Here is a 19,425-nt window from a genome sequence, read left to right as displayed (position 1 = left end):
GAAGACATTTCAGTAAATAATGGTGAGGTAGAAGGATGGACTGACCATGACGGATTTCGCAACTCATAGGGACTACTGTCTGTGCTGGAGCTGTTTTTGCTTTCTGAAAAGGCCGGTGAGTCCACAGTGCAAGAGACAACTTCACCCTATCCCACTGCCCCAGAAAGAATGAACCAGAGGTGCTCGCCTTGGTGTATGCAGCTCAACTGAGAAAACTTGAATTGGCTTTTGCTCCGTTTCCGATCGCATGTGTGTATATGTTCACCTTGCTGTGTGCTCCAGCCCACAATGCCACTCGAAATTGGTGGGGAACGTCCTACAGCTGCTGCTAAAAGATTTGCCTCCTACCAATGTACAAGTGTATAGGTGCTGAGGAACTTTCACACACATACATGAAAATAGGGGATAGGAGTGCAAACTATCACTGAAGCGTAGGAAGAGATGCCTCCTACCGATCTGGAAGTGAAATAGCTGCTCAGGAACTTGCCCACAGATACATAGTAAGATGGGATAGGGCGGCAAATTATACTGAAGTGTAGGATGCCTAATACAAGCTACCACGAGTGATGTAAAATGCTTTACTGCTCTAATTACACGTCGAAATTGTGGAGAAAAAAACCACCATTCGTAAACAACTGGTCATACTGCAACATAAGCACTGGGAATGAAGAAAATACATTATAATAAAACAACTACCATAAAAACTGACCTCAAAAGACCTTATCTCGAGAGAGTGGCAGCAAGTGCATGTGTGTTCACCTCAAAGCGCAGATACAGATAAAACAGCCTAGAACCAATTTGTACCTCCCCTCCTACCTCCCCTCCTACCTCTCTCTCCTCCCCCTGTAGTTAGGGCTACTTGTTTTCCAGATCCTTCTAGCCTGTTATTGATGGTACACAATGAGATCCATATGTTGGCATTGATATAGCGTTTGCAATCTGCAGAAATCAGTCACAGATGGACAAAAGATTCAAGATTAGGACGTTCCCTGCAAGCCATTAAACGTATTTTTCGGAGAGACTACTACCCCTGGAACAATAGCAAAATATCTGACTATTCACCACAGATGAAGAACTGGAAAGTCAGGAGCAGAATGCTTTCAAATGTTCTGGATGTGCCAACACTGTCACAAAGTATTCTCGTATTTATAGGATAAGGTCAGATATTGAAAGATCTCATCAACACCTTGGTGATTACTATCCCAAAAAATGAATAATATCTATAGCAGCACTCTGTCCTCCATTTCGAAATCAGCTGCCCCTTCGTTGAACCTATTGGCTAATGATCCTGAACAAAATTCTACATAGTCCCTCTCTATCCATCTCGTAGCTTTGACTAATCCTCCCTGCAACATTGTCTCCAGTTTAATTTGGAACAGACAGAAGTAAGAGGGTACTATACCTGCTATATTCGATGTCTTTTGAAGGAATAGGACTGAGTACCACATAATCAGTACACTTTGATATTTTGCTTTCAGGAAGACTATAACACGTGTTCCAAACTTGTACAACTGACCGATACTATATAGGCCAGTTTGCAATACTATAGATCCAAGTAGCAACTGATCTGTACAAAATTCCTCCATCATCTACGTCTTTGCCGTCTGTACATAAGGAACCTCGAGCACACACACACACACACACACACACACACACACACACACACACACACACACACACACACAGCTGTTATTCGGTACAGTGGAATGTGTGAAACCTCTACCAGACGCCCTTTGGACTTGAGCTGATAATCGCTACATTCTTGCCTTAAAGGCGTTCTTGACTAGCCTCAACTCACCACGTCCAATCTCAAAGGTAACTAGCGCTCATGACCGTTACAGCGTGTATTTGAAGCAAACCTGATCTGCGTCCTTATAGTGGCGCTACTATCACCACTCTAGCGACTGGCGTGAAATTTGAATAGCCGGCCGCGGTGGTCTCGCGGTTCTAGGCGCGCAGTCCGGAACCGCGCGACTGCTACGGTCGCAGGTTCGAATCCTGCCTCGGGCATGGATGTGTGTGATGTCCTTAGGTTAGTTAGGTTTAAGTAGGTCTAAGTTCTAGGGGACTGATGACCACAGCTGTTAAGTCCCATAGTGCTCAGAGCCATTTGAACCATTTGAAATTTGAATAGACATCATCTTTCAGATGAAGAGAACACAGCTACCAATTTTCGTTTATATAACGAAATTCCTTCTTTGTGTTCAGTGTTCTTTTTGTTTTTCTTTTCTTTTCATCGGTGTAGAAGTTGTGCACTGAAGCGGCAAAGAAACTAGTGTAGGCATGCGCATTCAAATACAGAGATATGTAAACAGGCAGAACACGGCGGCTGCGGTCTGCAACGCCTATAAGACAACAAGTGTCTGGTGCAATTGTTAGATCGGTTACTGTTGTTACAATCGCAGGTTATCAAGATTTAAGTGAGTTTTAACGCGGTGTTATAGTCGGCGCACGAGCGGTGGGACCCAGCATCTCCGAGGTAGCGACGAACTGGGGATTTTCCCGTACAACCATTTCACGAGTGTACCGTGAATATCAGGAATCCGGTAAAACATCAAATCTCCGACATCGCTGCAGCCGGAAAAAGATCCTACAAGAACGGAACCAACGACGATTGAAGAGAATCGTTCAACGTGACAGAAATACAACCCTTCCGCAAACTGCTGCAGCTTTTAATTCGGGACCATCAACAAGTTTCAGCGTGCGAACCATTCAACGAAACATCATCGATATGGGCTTTCAGAGACGAAGGCCCACTCGTGTACCCCTCATTGTTGCAGGACACAAAGCTTTACGCCTCGTCTGGTCCCCACAACACCGACATCGCACTGTTGATGACTGGAAATATGTTGCCTCGTCGGACGAATCTCTTCTCAAAATGTTTCGAACTGATGGAAGTGTAAGGGAATCCATGGACTCTGCATGTCAGCAGGGGACTGTTCAAGCTGGTGGAGGTTCTGTAATGTGGGGCGTGTGTAGTTGGAGCGATGTGGGACCCATGATATGTCTAGATACGACTCTGTCAGGTGACACATACGTAAGCATCCTGTCTGATTAACTGCGCCCATCCATGCCAATTGTGCATTGCAACGGACTTGGGCAATTCCAGCGGGACAATGCGACACCCCCCGTGCCCAGAATTGCTGCTGAGTGGCTCCAGAAACACTCTTTTGTGTGTAAACACTTCCGCCGGCCAGCAAACACCCTAGACATGAACATTATTGAGCATATCTGGGATGCCTTGCAAAGTGCTGTTCAAAAGATCACCACCTCCTCGTCCTCTTACGAATTTATGGACAGTCGTGCAAGATTCATGGTGTCATTTCCCTCCAACACTTCTTCAGACGTTAGTTTAGTGCATGTCACCTCGTGTTGCGGCACTCCTGCGTGCTCGCAGGAGCCTTACACGATATTAGGCAGGCTGTACCAGTTTCTTTGACTCTTCGGTGTAGGATATCTTTAGAAACGCCAGTTTTGTTGACTGTTAGAACGGAGCGGGCTATTGTGCGACACGTCTCTGTCTCATATGAGCCAAAGCATTGTTGTGCATTGTGATGGGCGGGTTCTGCATAAAGTGTCAGCTACTCTTTCGCGAAGTTAGTCGGGATCTGTATTCCAAAAATGAATATAAATACATCGAATTAATGGTCTACAGTTGGTGAGTAGTTTGCTGGATTTCGGGCAAATTTTAATCGTCGTAATGACCCGGAAATACCCCACTCGTTTGATCGGCTTATCAGGTGCAGCTTGTACACCTTTCTCCACCTCTCATCCGGCGTAGTGATACGGCGTGAAGAAGCTGTCCCTCCGTGTTCACAGTATTCCAAGGGGGTACGAGCGCCATCGTTTCTTACTCAGTTATGCATTCCCGTTAATTGTTCGGAATCCATTGTGATGCAATTTTTCATGCCCAATTTTTCCTTCAAAATGTGGAATACAGTCATCTCTGCTAATCCTTGCCGACGGACGGTTCGGCGTTGATTGCTTCTCCGGTATTAAGGAAAGAACAGCCGCTTCGTCTACACTGACCCGGGGATGATTATGGCGGCGAATATTTCTCACATTTTGGCGACCCTCGTTGAAAACTTTTACCCACTTTACGCTGTTCTGTTGGATAATGCAGATACGACGGAAGCCTCTTGACCACTTTAATGACATTTATGTGCTGGACGTCCTCTGGCACATTCAAGTTCTACCCATACCTATTGCTCTTGTTTCGAAAACGTGGCAGCAGTAGACCGTCCACTACACGAGGCTCTTCTTTCCTCCTAACTGCGCATGGGCGTGATGTGAGAAGGGGGAGAGGGGGGTCCATTTGCGCTGAGGTAATGTAGGTGCATGTAACTAAATTGTGGTATAAGCAATATAGTTTCATTCCGTTGTTTTACGTTTCTAAGGCACTGCTGTCACTATTCTAGTTCTAGCCTTCGTAAGTACCGTCTGGATATTAAATAAACAAAAGTGCATATTTTTGAAAGCGTTTTACTGTTGTGAGACTTTAGTTTGTCCCGGCGCATGCATTGTTCAAATAACATATGGGAATTCAGCCGGGTGACGTCGTCGACAGCCGCCGACATTTCGACAGGACTATATCCTGCCATTTTCAATGCAAATCTCTTGCAAGTACGCGCATTGCAATCGAATTGAAAACCTCAGTTTTCAGAGAAGTCCGCGAAGATAAGGCTCACACGTACTGTAAACACTAGCGCCATCACAAACGAAAGCTGACCAATGTCAGGAGATATCGATAGTGAAATTAATAATCAATGGGAGGTAGCATAAACTCTGTTCTTCTGTTTCTTCACAAGTGAGAAAGCAGGATTCCATTCAGAATCTGAACAAAATCCACCATCTCTATTCATAAGGTTACTTGCTAATTTAATTTCAACAACTTCCTTAATAACACTATCCCATTGCTGGAAGTGCATGCCAGAATCTCCGTGTTGTTATATTGCATAGGATGACTTCTGCCAAGACAGTGTTCTGCAATGGCGGATTTTCTCGGCTGTTGTAAGCGTGTGTGACGCTTATGATCAGTATACTGGTCCTCCACAGTCATGATAGTCTGACCAATTTATGATCTGACCAATATAAGACATGCCACGACTACAAGGTATACGTTAGACATCCGCCTCACGCAAACCAAGACCATCCTTTACTGGACCTAAAATGACCCTAATCTTATATGGTGGAATAAAAACACACTTCACGTCATATTTCCGCAAAATACGATCAGTCCTGTTCGAAATACTCAATCGGTAAGGCAAAAAAGCCGTAGACTTTGATGTCACCTCGGTATTATCATCACTTATCCGGTGCACAGCTGGTCGATAGCGCAACGCACGTCTAATCTGTCTTTCATTACAATCATTCTGACGAAGTGTGACTTCGAGATGGGCTAACTCAGCTGTCAAACTCATAGCGTCCGAAATGACAGGGGCGCTGTGAACCAAGGTACACTCCTCCACGTTGAGGCGAATGGTGACAACTGAAGCCTACAGGTGCAAGCCAACGTGTGCAGGTTTCTTATAAACGGTATGTTCCAGCGTGCCATCCTGCTTCCGCCTGACCAATACATCAAGCACGGGAAGACAGCCTTCCATCTCCATTGTGAAACGAATATTAAGATGGATTGAATTCATATGTTTTAAAAAGTCGTTCAAATTTTCATTGCCATGAGACCAAACAACAAGAATATCGTCTACATGTCTGAAAAAACACACAGTTTTCAAAGCCGCCGATTCCAAGGCACGTTCCTCGAAACCTTTCATAAATAAACTGGCAAAAATAAGTGTCAACGGCGTTCCCATTCTCGTCGTAGTACTGGTCAACGAATAAAATGTAAGTGGAAGTCTACACATGTCGAAATAGGTTCCTTAATTCATCGCCATACCTAACCTTAGTCAACCGTAAGGAATCAGGCACAGGAACACGAGCGAAGAGAGAGAGTACATCAAAACGTACTAGAACATCAGAGTCATTCAAACGCATTCGCTCTAATCGACGGTATGATATCCGCCGAGTTCTATAGGGCTCAACAGAGTGTTTTGCTACGTGATATGTCATAGCATTAATGTTACTCGCAATCGAAGAGGAGCACCCTCCTTGTCCATATAACCTATGAGGAACAGTACAATAAGAACTGACACTTTTGATAGTCTCCTGAGGTAAGGAACTATTATTCAGGAAGCTGCTGGTTTTTCTTTCAACATTTTTTTGTGGGGTCAGCACCGATCCCGTGTTACGCTGAATCAGACAGTAAACATTGCATCTTCTGAACGTAATTATGCTTGTCCAAAACAACGGTAATATTGCCTTTGTCCGTAGGTGAAATAATATCTGGATCAACTCTAAGTGAAAGTGAAGCAGCCCTCTCAGCCGCTGTGATATTGCTCTTGGGTGGGCGTGCCCCAGTCAACACACGACATGCCTCTTTCCTAGCCTCCTCTGCAACATCAGGAGATAGTTTAACAACAGTCTGTCCAACAGAACAAATACAATGAAACACTGGCAAACGTTTGGGAGTCGGAGCAAAATTTAAGCCCTTCCCTAGCATAGACAAAGCTGCGTCGTCAAGATTCTCCGTGAGATTTATCACAGATAGTTGAGATATAGTATGAGATTAGTATGTGGCGACGTCTGAACGTTTCCATGGCTCGTAGTCGAATACTATACTGTTACTATGTCGGAAGAAACATTCTATCGTATTTCTGAACAACACAGACACTGCAATATCATACGTCTTCATTAAATGAATGGGTAAGTTGTTAGGGCATATTCCGAGGCATCAAGGTGTAATTGATTTGGTTATGAGAGGAAATTGTCGAAAAGCATAGCTACAGTAACGAAGTTAAAGTGGATGTATGTTGCGAGTATTGATGCAGATATGGAGAGATTTGTGGAGAGAGGCATCAGTCCAAACTTCAGACTGAAGACCATAGGAACAGAGGCTCGTGAACTGAATAAAATTTCGGTATCGGGAAGAAGGGCTATCGGGCATGGTGGCTGGAGTGGGCACAGCAGGTGGTCGTAGACACCTAGCGCTGTTAGAAACTGTTGTAATGGTGTACCAGCAGCCAAACGAGGCACTCTCGAATACACCAAGTTCTTGCGACGTAGGCTTTCGTGGTCAGTATTTACATCCCTTGGCGATTGTTCTTTTATAGGCAACAGGCGGTGGGCTGAGGCAAGCTCCTGCGCTTAGCGTTTTGTCTAACTGGTTCAAATGGCTCTGAGCATTATGGGACTTAACTTCTGAGGTCATCAGTCCCCTAGAACTTAGAACTGCTTAAACCTAACTAACCTAAGGATATCACACATATCCATGCCCGAGGCAGGATTCGAACCTGCGACCTTTGCGGTCGTACGGTTCCAGACTGTAGCGCCTAGAACCGCTCGTCCACTCTGGCCGGCGCGTTTCGTCTCTCAAGGCTGGTATGGGGTGCCACTGGCATACATCACGTTCGCCTCTGGTGGCATAGATGTTAAACTGGAAATGAATAAACTGATGTAGTGTCTATTGGGAATCCGCTCAGCCCAGCTGTAGGGAATTTCTATTCGGAAAACTTGGAGCAACACTCCGACCGGCCAAGAATACATACAGCGGTACGTTGACAACACTTAGTTATATGACGTCATGAAAAATACGAAGTCTCAGAATTTAAAATTTTTCTCATTGGCATTAATACATAAAACTTTTATAAATGAATATGTGTAGAACCACCTACTTGTCAAAGGGGTGGGAGTGAAAATAGTGCAGGCCTCGACGCACCAATACCCATACTTTAGCCACCCATTACTTGAGCATCAGAGCACTTAGTGACTTGCAGCAAACTTCGGGAAATGTGATGTCATAAATACTGAGAAGCGTGAAAAACTGCTGCATAATGCAAGACGTTTAAATTTATTACTGCGTTCCTATTAATTCTATTCGCAACACATTTCGCAGACAGTATCTACATATGTTGCTGAATGTATCTATGTCATTGTGTGAGGGGAAGGAGATGGAGAGAGAGAGGGGGTAGGAGAAGATGGACGGAAAGAGCGGGAAGGAGGAGATTGAGTTAGAATGGAACGGAGATGGACGGAGGGGGAAGGAGCGGACAGAAGGAGGGGAGAGAAGAAGGTGGACAGGAAGGAGGAGAAGGAGGAGGAGGAGAAGGAGGAGCAGTTGGGTGGAGAGAGGGGCACCAAGAAATGGGCAATGAGTCGGAAAGGGGGGAGGGATGCATGAGATGGACAGAGAGGAGGTGAAGGAGGAGATGGACAGAGAGAGGGGAGAGGAGGAGATGGACTAATAGAAGATTGGAATAATTACATACAGGAGCGACAGAAAGTACTCAGCTAGTTCTAATATAAAGTTTACACTCGAAAGATAGAAAGCCATGTTTCATTTTAGGATACATAGGAACTTAGAAAAACTGGCGGAACTTTAGGGCACAAAATCGACAGAAAGCCCCTTCGCTCGGACATACACCTTCGTAAATTTACAGTCATCGTCCCAAGCGGTAAATAGGAGTAATGAAGATACTTGTACGAAGAAAACGAATTAATATTGGACGAAATGGCTGTTTTGACAAAAAGATAAATCGGATACTACATCTTAACCTGCAGGTTCTAGCGAAAAAGAACCTATTGTGTCTCACTGTTTAGAGGCACAAAACGCGTGGGTGTTTTCAGCTCGTTACTAAATGCAAATAAGTAGGAGGCCGAGTTGATAGGAGCTGAAGAAGTCCAGGTTGCAATAATATGCGGTACGGCACACTGTTAGAGAGAAGGATTATTACTCAAGAAACACATTGTACAATGAAAATTACTTATCTTCAGTAGTTTGTAGGACAGCAGTTGCGCCTATGAACCAAATCTCGAAACATGGAATACCATGAACTAATACAACATATTCTCAGGGACTAAGCCTTATGGGCCCTCCTCAGAGAATCAATGCAAACATTACAGAACTGGCTGAGGGCCGATTATGGAAGTGCGTCTGCCTAGGTTGAAATCTAGCTGAGAAGTGAACGAGGCACACTCCAGTTCCGTCGAGCAGCACAGCCCGCTAGAGTGGGCTGTGCTCGGCAGACGACGGGCTGCCAACCTTGCGTTGGCGCGGCGTTGTAGTAGTATCTGTGGCAATGATACTACAGAACCAGCTAAGGAAATGTTTTCTTCCCATTCATAATAACAGTCACAGATCGTATCAGCAGACTGCTAAGAAGACACAGTGTTAATACGATGTGCAGACCGACAAACGAGGTGCATGAATATTTGAACGCTGTGAAGAACCTGTTGTTGTTGTTGTGGTCTTCAGTCCTGAGGCTGGTTTGATGCAGCTCTCCATGCTACTCTATCCTGTGCAAGCTTTTTCATCTCCCAGTACCTACTGCAACCTACATCCTTCTGAATCTGCTTAGTGTACTCATCTCTTGGCCTCCCTCTACGATTTTTACTCTCCAAGCTGCCCTCCAATACTAAATTGGTGATCCCTTGATGCCTCAGAACATGTCCTACCAACCGATCCCTTCTTCTGGCCAAGTTGTGCCACAAACTTCTCTTCTCCCCAATCCTATTCAGTACTTCCTCATTAGTTATGTGATCTACCCATCTAATCTTCAGCATTCTTCTGTAGCACCACATTTCGAAAGCTTCTATTCTCTTCTTGTCCAAACTATTTATCGTCCATGTTTCACTTCCATACATGGCTACACTCCATACAAATACTTTCAGAAATGACTTCCTGACACTTAAATCTATACTCGATGTTAACAATTTTCTCTTCTTCAGAAACGCTTTCCTTGCCATTGACAATCTACATTTTATACCCTCTCTACTTCGACCATCATCAGTTATTTTGCTCCCCAAATAGCAAAACTCCTTTACTACTTTAAGTGTCTTATTTCCTAATCTAATTCCCTCAGCATCACCCGACTTAATTAGACTACACTCCATTATCCTTGTTTTGCTTTTGTTGATGGTCATCTTATATCCTCCTTTCAAGACACTGTCCATTCCATTCAACTGCTCTTCCAAGTCCTTTGCTGTCTCTGACAGAATTACAATGTCATCTGCGAACCTCAAAGTTTTTATTTCTTCTCCATGAATTTTAATACCTACTCCAAATTTTTCTTTTGTTTCCTTTACTGCTTACTCAATATACAGATTGAACAACATCGGGGAGAGGCTACAACCCTGTCTTACTCCCTTCCCAACCACTGCTTTCCTTTCATGTCCCTCGACTCTTATAACTGCCATCTGGTTTCTGTACAAATTGTAAATATCCTTTCGCTCCCTGTATTTTACCCCTGCCACCTTTAGAATTTCAAAGAGAGTATTCCAGTCAACATTGTCAAAAGCTTTCTCTAAGTCTACAAATGCTAGAAACGTAGGTTTGCCTTTCCTTAATCTTTCTTCTAAGATAAGTCGTACGGTCAGTATTGCCTCACGTGTTCCAATGTTTCTACGGAATCCAAACTGATCTTCCCCGAGGTTGGCTTCTACTAGTTTTTCCATTCGTCTGTAAAGAATTCGTGTTAGTATTTTGCAGCTGTGACTTATTAAACTGATAGTTCGGTAATTTTCACATCTGTCAACACCTGCTTTCTTTGGGATTGGAATTATTATATTCTTCTTGAAGTCTGAGGGTATTTCGCCTGTTTCATACATCTTGCTCACCAGATGGTAGAGTTTTGTCAGGACTGGCTCTCCCAAGGCCGTCAGTAGCTCCAATGGAATGTTGTCTACTCCGGGGGCCTTGTTTCGACTCAGGTCTTTCAGTGCTCTGTCAAACTCTTCACGCAGTATCATATCTCCCATTTCATCTTCATCTACAACATCTTCCATTTCCATAATATTGTCGTCAAGTACATTTGGAGATAAGAGAACGACTTGTATGAATATCAAGAGCTCAGATGGAAACCCAGTTCTAAGCAAAGAAGGGAAAGCAGAAAGGTGAAGAACCTACGCCCAATAATTATCACACAGGAATATACAAAATTCCTTGCAAATGAGATGAAGTATGTGTAGGACATACTAAAAGAAGTGCTAAAACCCGGCTTCAAGAGCACGAAAGCAATTGTTGTCTGGGAAACATGGATAATTTAACAGTACCAGATCATGTACTGAGAGGATGCTACGATGTGCAGAAACGCCATGGAAATTCAAAAAATAGATAGCAACTTTAACAAAAAAGAAGAAGGTCTGAAACTAGATAATCTTTGAGCCTTAATGGTAAATAAAACAAACAGCATCAGCTCTTTTATGGAACAAGCTCCTTAACAAGATCTTCGGCGGCAGTCTGATGAGGTCACGACCCGATTGTTGCGCTACTAGCTACAAATAGTTCGGCCAGCTGAGCTTGTTGGTCTTTGAAAATCAACGCACAAAGTCTTTATAGATTTAAAGTATGTCACCACAATTAAGAGACGAAATCATACCTTAGATTGCAGCCTAGAAAGGAATGTGTAACGCTGGCTTTGCTTCGACCAGTGTGGATTTTTAACGGTTTTTAAAATTACAAGTAAAATGTTCGCGAAATAAGGCCGTATAACACTGAAGAGGGCAAGAGAACACCAAAGTCATGCAAACCTAAGTTTTGGAATTAATGAAATAGAATCAAGTTCTCCTGCTTTGTCAAATTCCTTCAATTGATTAAATACCCCTTATCTTCATGTAAATGACTCATCAATTGACTGCATACTTGTAATCTTCATGGAAATGACTCATCAGATCCAAAAGTCTTTGTTGGACAGCGGAAAAATTTGATGACATGTGGCCTCTTAATATTTAGTTTCAGTGCAATGAAATGACTGTGATAATGGGACTTCGTGAAAAACATTAGATTGTAGGCTCGACTTGTAGAAAAGAATTTGCATTAACGACAGTGCGCCTATGGTTTATCATCGTTGCAACTAGCAACTACCAGGGAATTTAACAGGCTGAAATGTTAACTTCAGACTTCCATATTATTAATGAAAAGGACCAATCACATCACTAGAGAAATAACGTACACTAGTGGCCTTTAAAATTGCTACACCACGAAGATGGCGTGCTACAGACGCGAAATTTAACCCACAGGAAGATAATGCTGTGATATGCAAATGATTAGCTTTTCAGAGCATTCACACAAGGTTGGCGCCGGTGGCAACACCTACAACGTGCTGACACGAGGAAAGTTTCCAACCGATTTCTCATACACAAACAGCAGTTGACCGGCGTTTTCTGATGAAACGTTGTTGTGATGCCTCGTGTAAGGAGGAGAAATGAGTACCATCACCTTTCCGACTTTGATAAAGATCGGATTGTAGCCTATCGCGATTGCGGTTTATCGAATTGCGACATTGCTGCTCACATTGGTCGAGATCCAATGACTGTTAGCAGAATATGGAATCGGTGGGTTCAGGAGGGTAATACGGACCGCCGTGCTGGATCCCAACGGCCTCGTATCACTAGCAGTCGAGATGACAGGCATCTTATCCACATGGCTGTAACGGATCGTACAGCCACGTCTCGATCCCTGAGTCAACAGACGGGGATCTTTGCAAGACAACAACCATCTGCACGAACCGTCCGACGACGTTTGCAGCAGCATGGACTATCAGCTCGGAGACCATGGCTGCGGTTACCCTTGACGCTGCATCACAGACAGGAGCGCCTGCAATTGTGTACTCAACGACGAACCTGGGTGCACGAAAGGCGAAACGTCATTTTTCAGATGAATCCAGGTTCTGTTTACAGCATCATGATGGTCGCATCCGTGTTTGACTACATCGCGGTGATCGCACATTGGAAGCGCGTATTCGACATCGCCATATTAGCGCATCACGCGGCGTGATGGATGGAGTGCCATTAGTTACTCGTCTCGGTCACGTCTTGTTCGCATTGGCAGTACTTTGAACAGCGGACGTTACATTTCAGATGTGTTATGACCCGTGGCTCTACCCTTCATACGATCCCTGCGAAAACCCTACGTTTCAGCAGGATAATGCATGACCGCATGTTGCAGGTCCTGTACGGGCCTTTCTGGATACAGAAAATGTTCGACTGCTGCCCTGGCCAGCACATTCTCAAGATCTCTCACCAATTGAAAACGTCTGGTCAATGGTGACCGAGCAACTGGCTCGTCACAGTACGCCAGTCACTACTCTTGATGAACTGTGGTATCGTGTTAAAGCTGCATGAGCACCTGTACATGTACACGCCATACAAGCTGTGTTTGACTCAATGGCCAGACGTATCAAGGCCGTTATTACGGCCAGAGGTTGTTGTTCTGGATACTGATTTCTCAGGATCTATGCAGCCACATTGCGTGAAAATGGAATCACATGTCAGTTCTAGTATAAAATATTTGTCCAATGAATACCCGTTTATCATCTGCATTTCTTCTTGGTGTAGCAATTTGAATGGCCAGTGGTGTATTAAGCTCATACCTGTTGTTATTCAAGAAAGATTACAGCGCGTAAAAGGTACGTGACGTTCCAGGAAAGTGGTAGGAACAGCAAGAGTAAGCAAGAAGAAGAAGGTTTACCGTACTTCACTTTCTTTATCGGGAATGGTGAATTAGGTGTCAGTGGGCCCTGATTTAAATCAAGGGGGAAAGTTGAAAACTTGTGCCGGACCAGGATTCGAACCCGGGTCTCCTGGTTAATAGGCAGATGCACTGATCACTTTTTTTAATTTTTTTATTTTCTATTTTTTCCCTCCCTTCTCCCCTCACAGCCCTTCCTTGCGCTCTTCAAAGGTGCCTTCATCGGTGACCTTCACTGCCCTAGTTAGATTGGAACGAAAATATCATGTTCCAACAAAGGGTGATTCATAATCTTCTGACCTTTACAGCAGTAAAGAACGAAATCAAGAAATAAATCGCATGAAATTATATTGTAAGTGTCCTTCAGAGTCCACGTGCCGTGACGAGAGTTCCTTTTTGCGAACTGAACCTGCTTGATGTATAGCAAAACAGAAAGTGTATTTCTTCATAATGCAAATTTACAAAAGAATTTTTTGACGTACTGCTCTTCTTAAAGCCCAATAAAGAACGAAGAATAAAACACGTTAGCAGCAGATAGACGAATTGACAGTCCGTCATAAGAGTTGAAAGCCTGTGGCGTTGCTTGGTTATCAGACAGGAAATAAAATATTCACTGGACGCTGCACAAAAATCATAATCGTTATCGAATCACTTCGTTGAAAACGTTTTTCTGTCGATAACAGAATAATCGTCTTCGAAATCTAAAATTCCTGACGGAAGTACTGAATACAAAATAACATAACCTGGCAGCAGACATTCTCGCTACAAATGTTTTCCTCCGGAGGTTGCATGCTGTTTGGAAATAAAAGGCCCCTTAAATAAACGAAACAGAAGTTATATTTGAAAAAAGAGACAGCATTGGTCGTATATATTTTACTATTGCAAAATCGATTTTCTGTCACTGAGTGACCATCTTCAGTGCTATATTGTATAACTTAAATTGGGATGCACTGTTGTCACTAAGCTTACGGCAATCACATAGTTTCTTCCAGCTGTTCTACAGGTCCAGTCGTAGGCAGTATCATTCAGTAGACAGGCCGCCTATCTCCAAGACACAAAGAGACATGTATTGGAATGTGCACCACACCCAGCAAGTCCAGAACACTTTTGAGACAAGTTGCGTATGTCTATTTTACTGTTAGTACTCTTGCAATAATGTGTTACACAGCGAAAAATCTCAGCACATGAAGCACAGAAAAGTAAATAAGGACTTCGGACAGCACAGTAAATCATGAAATCAGTTTAAATGAAGGGAAAAGATGACACAAAAGAAAAAATAGACCGAGTAAATTATAGCACCATATCACTATACGCTTTTGGCAATGGTATTTTCAGGAAATTCTACATCTACATCTACATGGATACCCTGAAAATCTGCAGAGGGTTTCCAACCACCTTCACAATTACGGTATATCGATAATTTTTACTTATGGACCGTCTGACAGCAACTGAATAAAACACAATTTTAGTGCCATACGCGTTTCGCCTTTATTTTCTGCAAGGCATCATCAGTGGCAGGTTGCGTGGACAATTTCTTACATATTACGCTCCTGTTGCATTTTTGGTGTTGTTCTTCCTCTTATGAATGCAAATTTGCGGTTTTTTCCCACATTCCACAGCTCTATGAACTGAACACTTGTTTCAATGCAAAAAATGCAGGTGGAGCAGCTCTTGGAGCGAATGGTGTGGCCTGCGAATTGCCCCGACTTAAATCCCATGTAGCACGTGTGAGAAGCGCTGAGGACACGTGTTACAGCGCGACCACATCCAGCAACGACGATCCAGCAGTCGTCAGTTATGTTCGTTGAGGAATGGAAGGCTGCTTACTAACTTGGTGAGCATGGGAGCACTTTCCATACCATGCATTGCCTTTCACGGTGATCGCACACGCTAATAAGAACCACGTCCTGCATTTTGTAATGTCCAAGGGAAATCACAAACCGCAGTGACTTTAGTACCTTTATTGGGTTTGAACAAAAGTGTCATTTTTGTTCGTCTCATTGCGTAGTAATTTCAGTTAGGTTCTGTACTAAATTTCAATAATTCTTACTACGTATGCTCACGTTTCGTCGAGCTATGTTACTTGGCTGTGACACATCACGTGAAAGTTACTTTCCTCCTTGAGTTTTGTACTCCAATGTATAATCAACAAGGATACCAGGTTCTGCCAAAGCTGAAGCAGCAGTTCACAACGCCGCATTTAACTTGTTTGTCATCTAGTTTTAAGTAACTGATTGCCTTACTTCAACGCTACTAGGCAAAGATAGTCTGTTTCCACCCTGACTCTCGGGAATGTTACCCAATTTACCAAAGTCGGCAGTACATATGATATTTCATGGCGCAGTGGGTGTAGGTATAAACCCCAGGCGTGAAATTTGCGACCTGGTCAGAAGCTATCGTATTTTCCATGTTAAGACACTTTTTCATGAGGCCTTCGAAAATAAAATCCCTCTGATTAATTCATAGCTATGAATATAAATTTTACATAACAACTCGTAAGATGTTGCACACTTTTAACATTTCTCTTGTCCTATTGGTCTTCCCTATCTGTAAATAACTAATGGGCAGGCAGTGCTGTATTTAATTATTGCATTACTTACTTTATGGGGTGTAATGGTTGTAAAACTGAATGCTCAGCGAAGCCAGCAGCTGTTATGTCCAATGAGCTTAATAGGGTTCAGGAGAATAAAAACAGCACTCAGTTTTCTTTTAATTCCGCGTTGTTTATTCTTCCCTGTGGCCCGGTGGCAACGTTAGCGTATTTCCTAGCTGCTTGCTGTTGTCGGTTCTCACATTTCGCATAGTGCCAGAATGGTTAGTAAATACTCGTGTTTGAAGACAGGTGTCGTTGCTTAAGGTAAGTCGGCGTTACCACCATGGAGCGCCGTCTGTTGAGAAGTCGATAAAACAAATGAATCGCTTATTTCTAGAAGAGAACGACTCACGTTTGATAAATTACTGAGGAGGAAGAAAAAAACATTCCACAACCTTGTTCAACAATTTAATGGCGAGTTTCTCTCTGTTGCATGAAACAATTTATTTACTGTAATGAGTTACGCTAATAATACCGAGTTTGAAAAGTTTACCTTCTACGGTGATTTGAATCAGGTGGAGTTATTCTTTTATAGCAATAAATGAGGAAGCAAATATATTTTAGGAGCTTTGTTTAAATAACGTTTAATGGATGACAGTATTTCGACTCCAATAAATGTAAATAATCATGATATGAAGTACACTTAAATGGTAACCAGAAAACGTAGTATTTCTGGACCTAAACCAATAACTATGTTTAATATTATTTTTATAGTGCTATTTTTTCACAAAGCTGCCATACGTTTACACAAAAACGAATACAAAACATGTTACAGAAAATTACTGGTTCTAGTCACTTTTCAGTAGTCTTCATCCATTTCTCTTATATGCTACGTCTCCAGCTCGTTATAAAGACTTGATTCTGACGACCCGTAACATACTTCTGCAGTCTTCTTCTTGATTACGGGCAATCTACCACCATATTCTTCTAGATCTACATCTACATAGATGCTCCGCAAGCCACCTTAAGGTACTTGGTGGATGGTACCCTGTTCCACTACTAATCATTTTCTTTCCTATTACATTCGCAAATAGAGCGAGGGAAAAACGACTATCTACACTACTCGGCACTAAAACTGCTACACCAGGAAGAAATGCAGATGATAAACGGTTATTCATTGGACAAATATATATTATACTAGAACTGACATGTGATTACATTTTCACGCAATTTGGATGCATAGATCCTGAGAAATCAGTACCCAGAACAACCACCTCTGGCCGTAATAACGGCCTTGATACGCCTGGGCATTGAGTCAAATAGAGCCTGGATGGCGTGTACAGGTACAGTTGCCCATGCAGCTTCAACACGATACCACAGTTCATCAAGAGTAGTGACAGGTGTATTGTGACGAGTCAGTTGCTCGGCCACCATTGACCAAACGTTTTCAATTGGTGAGAGATCTGGAGAATGTGCTGGCCAGGGCAGCAGTCGAACATTTTCTGTATCCAGAAAGGCCGTACAGGACCTTCAACATGCAGTCGCGCATTATCCTGCAGAAATGTAGGGTTTCGCAGGGATCGTATGAAGGGTAGAGCCACGGGTCGTAACACATCTGACAAGGGGAGGCCGCCAATTGTGAAATTCAGATTCGGTTCATACTGCGCATAATAAAAGCTCATGGCCAGAGTTGTAATGTGGCAAAGCACCAAGATGCACTTCTCAGCCGTTGTCGAGAAAATCGACAGTTAAAAGAAACCGTTGCGGTGAAATACTCTCTACGATTATTAATTTTCTACACCGTAGTGGTGCAGCGGTAAGCGGTCGAATTCGTAATCTGAAGGTCGCCGGATCGATTCTCGCGCCATGCTACCTTTTTTTTTAAGTATTTGTTTTTTGTAATTCAAATATATATATATATATATATATATATATATATATATATATATATATATATATATATATATATAATTCCCGGCAATCAGTTGCAACAATTATGCATATAATAAGTTGTTGAAAGTCGTTTGTCGTGGAAAAACTGGCGACTTCGAACATCATTATGTTTCCCGCAAAGTTGTATTTCACAAATGTTATTAATTATCTTCATAATGTTAACCACGTATAGTTAACGGAAGACGTAGAAACGACATTCCGAAACGATTACGTATAGCGTAAGTCAAACGTTCGAATTAGAATAGAGACCCCACGAACACAAACTTGCTGTGGCAGGTATGAAATATAAACTCCGTTACTCGCTCGTTACACTTGAAGGACAGATGTTGAATGGGCCGAAACGAGCCGCCGCATAACAGCGTAGTTGCCTGCTAACTTCGAAAGAAGGTAGATGCGGTCCCTAGCGCAACTTATTACATCGTCGAAAATCAGTGCGGACGGGAGAGCTTTGGTACACCCTGTTAAACAAATGGAAAAATGGAGGCGGTACAATTGGAGAGCGATCCGCCTTCACCAACATGCATAAGCAATTCATTAATATTATATATATATATATATATATATATATATATATATATATAAAAATTACAAAAACTAATAATAAAAAAATTGCATAGCGCGAGATTCGAACCGGCGACCTTTGAATTACGAACCCCAGCGCTTACCGTAGAGAGTATTTCACCGCAACGGTTTCTTTTAACTGTCGATTTTCTCGTCAACGGCTGAGAAGTGCATCTTGGTGCTTTGCCACATTACACCTCTGGCCATGAGCTTTTATTACGCGCAGTATGAATCGAATCTGAATTTCACAATTGGCGGCCTCCCCTTGTGAAATGTAACGTCCAGTGTTCAAAGTTCCACCAATGCGAACAAGAGGTGACCGAGACGTGTAACCAATGGCACCCCATACCATCACGCCAGGTGATATGCCAGTATGGCGATCACGAATACACGCTTCCAATGTGCGTTCACTGCGATGTCGCCAAACACGGATGCGAGCATCATGATGCTGTAAACAGAACCTGGATTCATCCGAAAAAATGGCGTTTTGCCAGTCGTGCACCCAGGTTCGTCGTTAAGTACACCATCGCAGGGGCTCCTGCCTGTGATGCATCGTCAAGGGTAACCGCAACCATGGTCTCCGAGCTGATAGTCCAAGCTGCTGCAAACGTCGTCGAACTGTTCGTGCAGATGGTTGTTGTCTTGCAAAGGTCCCCGTCTGTTGACTCAGGGATCGAGACGTGGCTGCACGATCCGTTACAGCCATGTGGATAAGATGCCTAACATCTCGACTACTAGTGATACGAGGCCGTTGGGATCCAGCACGGCGGTCCGTATTACCCTTTTGAGCCCACCGATTTCATATTCTGCTAACAGTCAATGGATCTCGACCAACGCGAGCAGCAATGTCGCGATACGA

Source organism: Schistocerca piceifrons, chromosome 7, assembly GCF_021461385.2.
Source record: "Schistocerca piceifrons isolate TAMUIC-IGC-003096 chromosome 7, iqSchPice1.1, whole genome shotgun sequence".
Classification (NCBI taxonomy): domain Eukaryota; kingdom Metazoa; phylum Arthropoda; class Insecta; order Orthoptera; family Acrididae; genus Schistocerca; species Schistocerca piceifrons.
The sequence above is the reverse complement of the archived record's forward strand: the minus strand, read 5'-3'. Positions refer to the sequence as shown.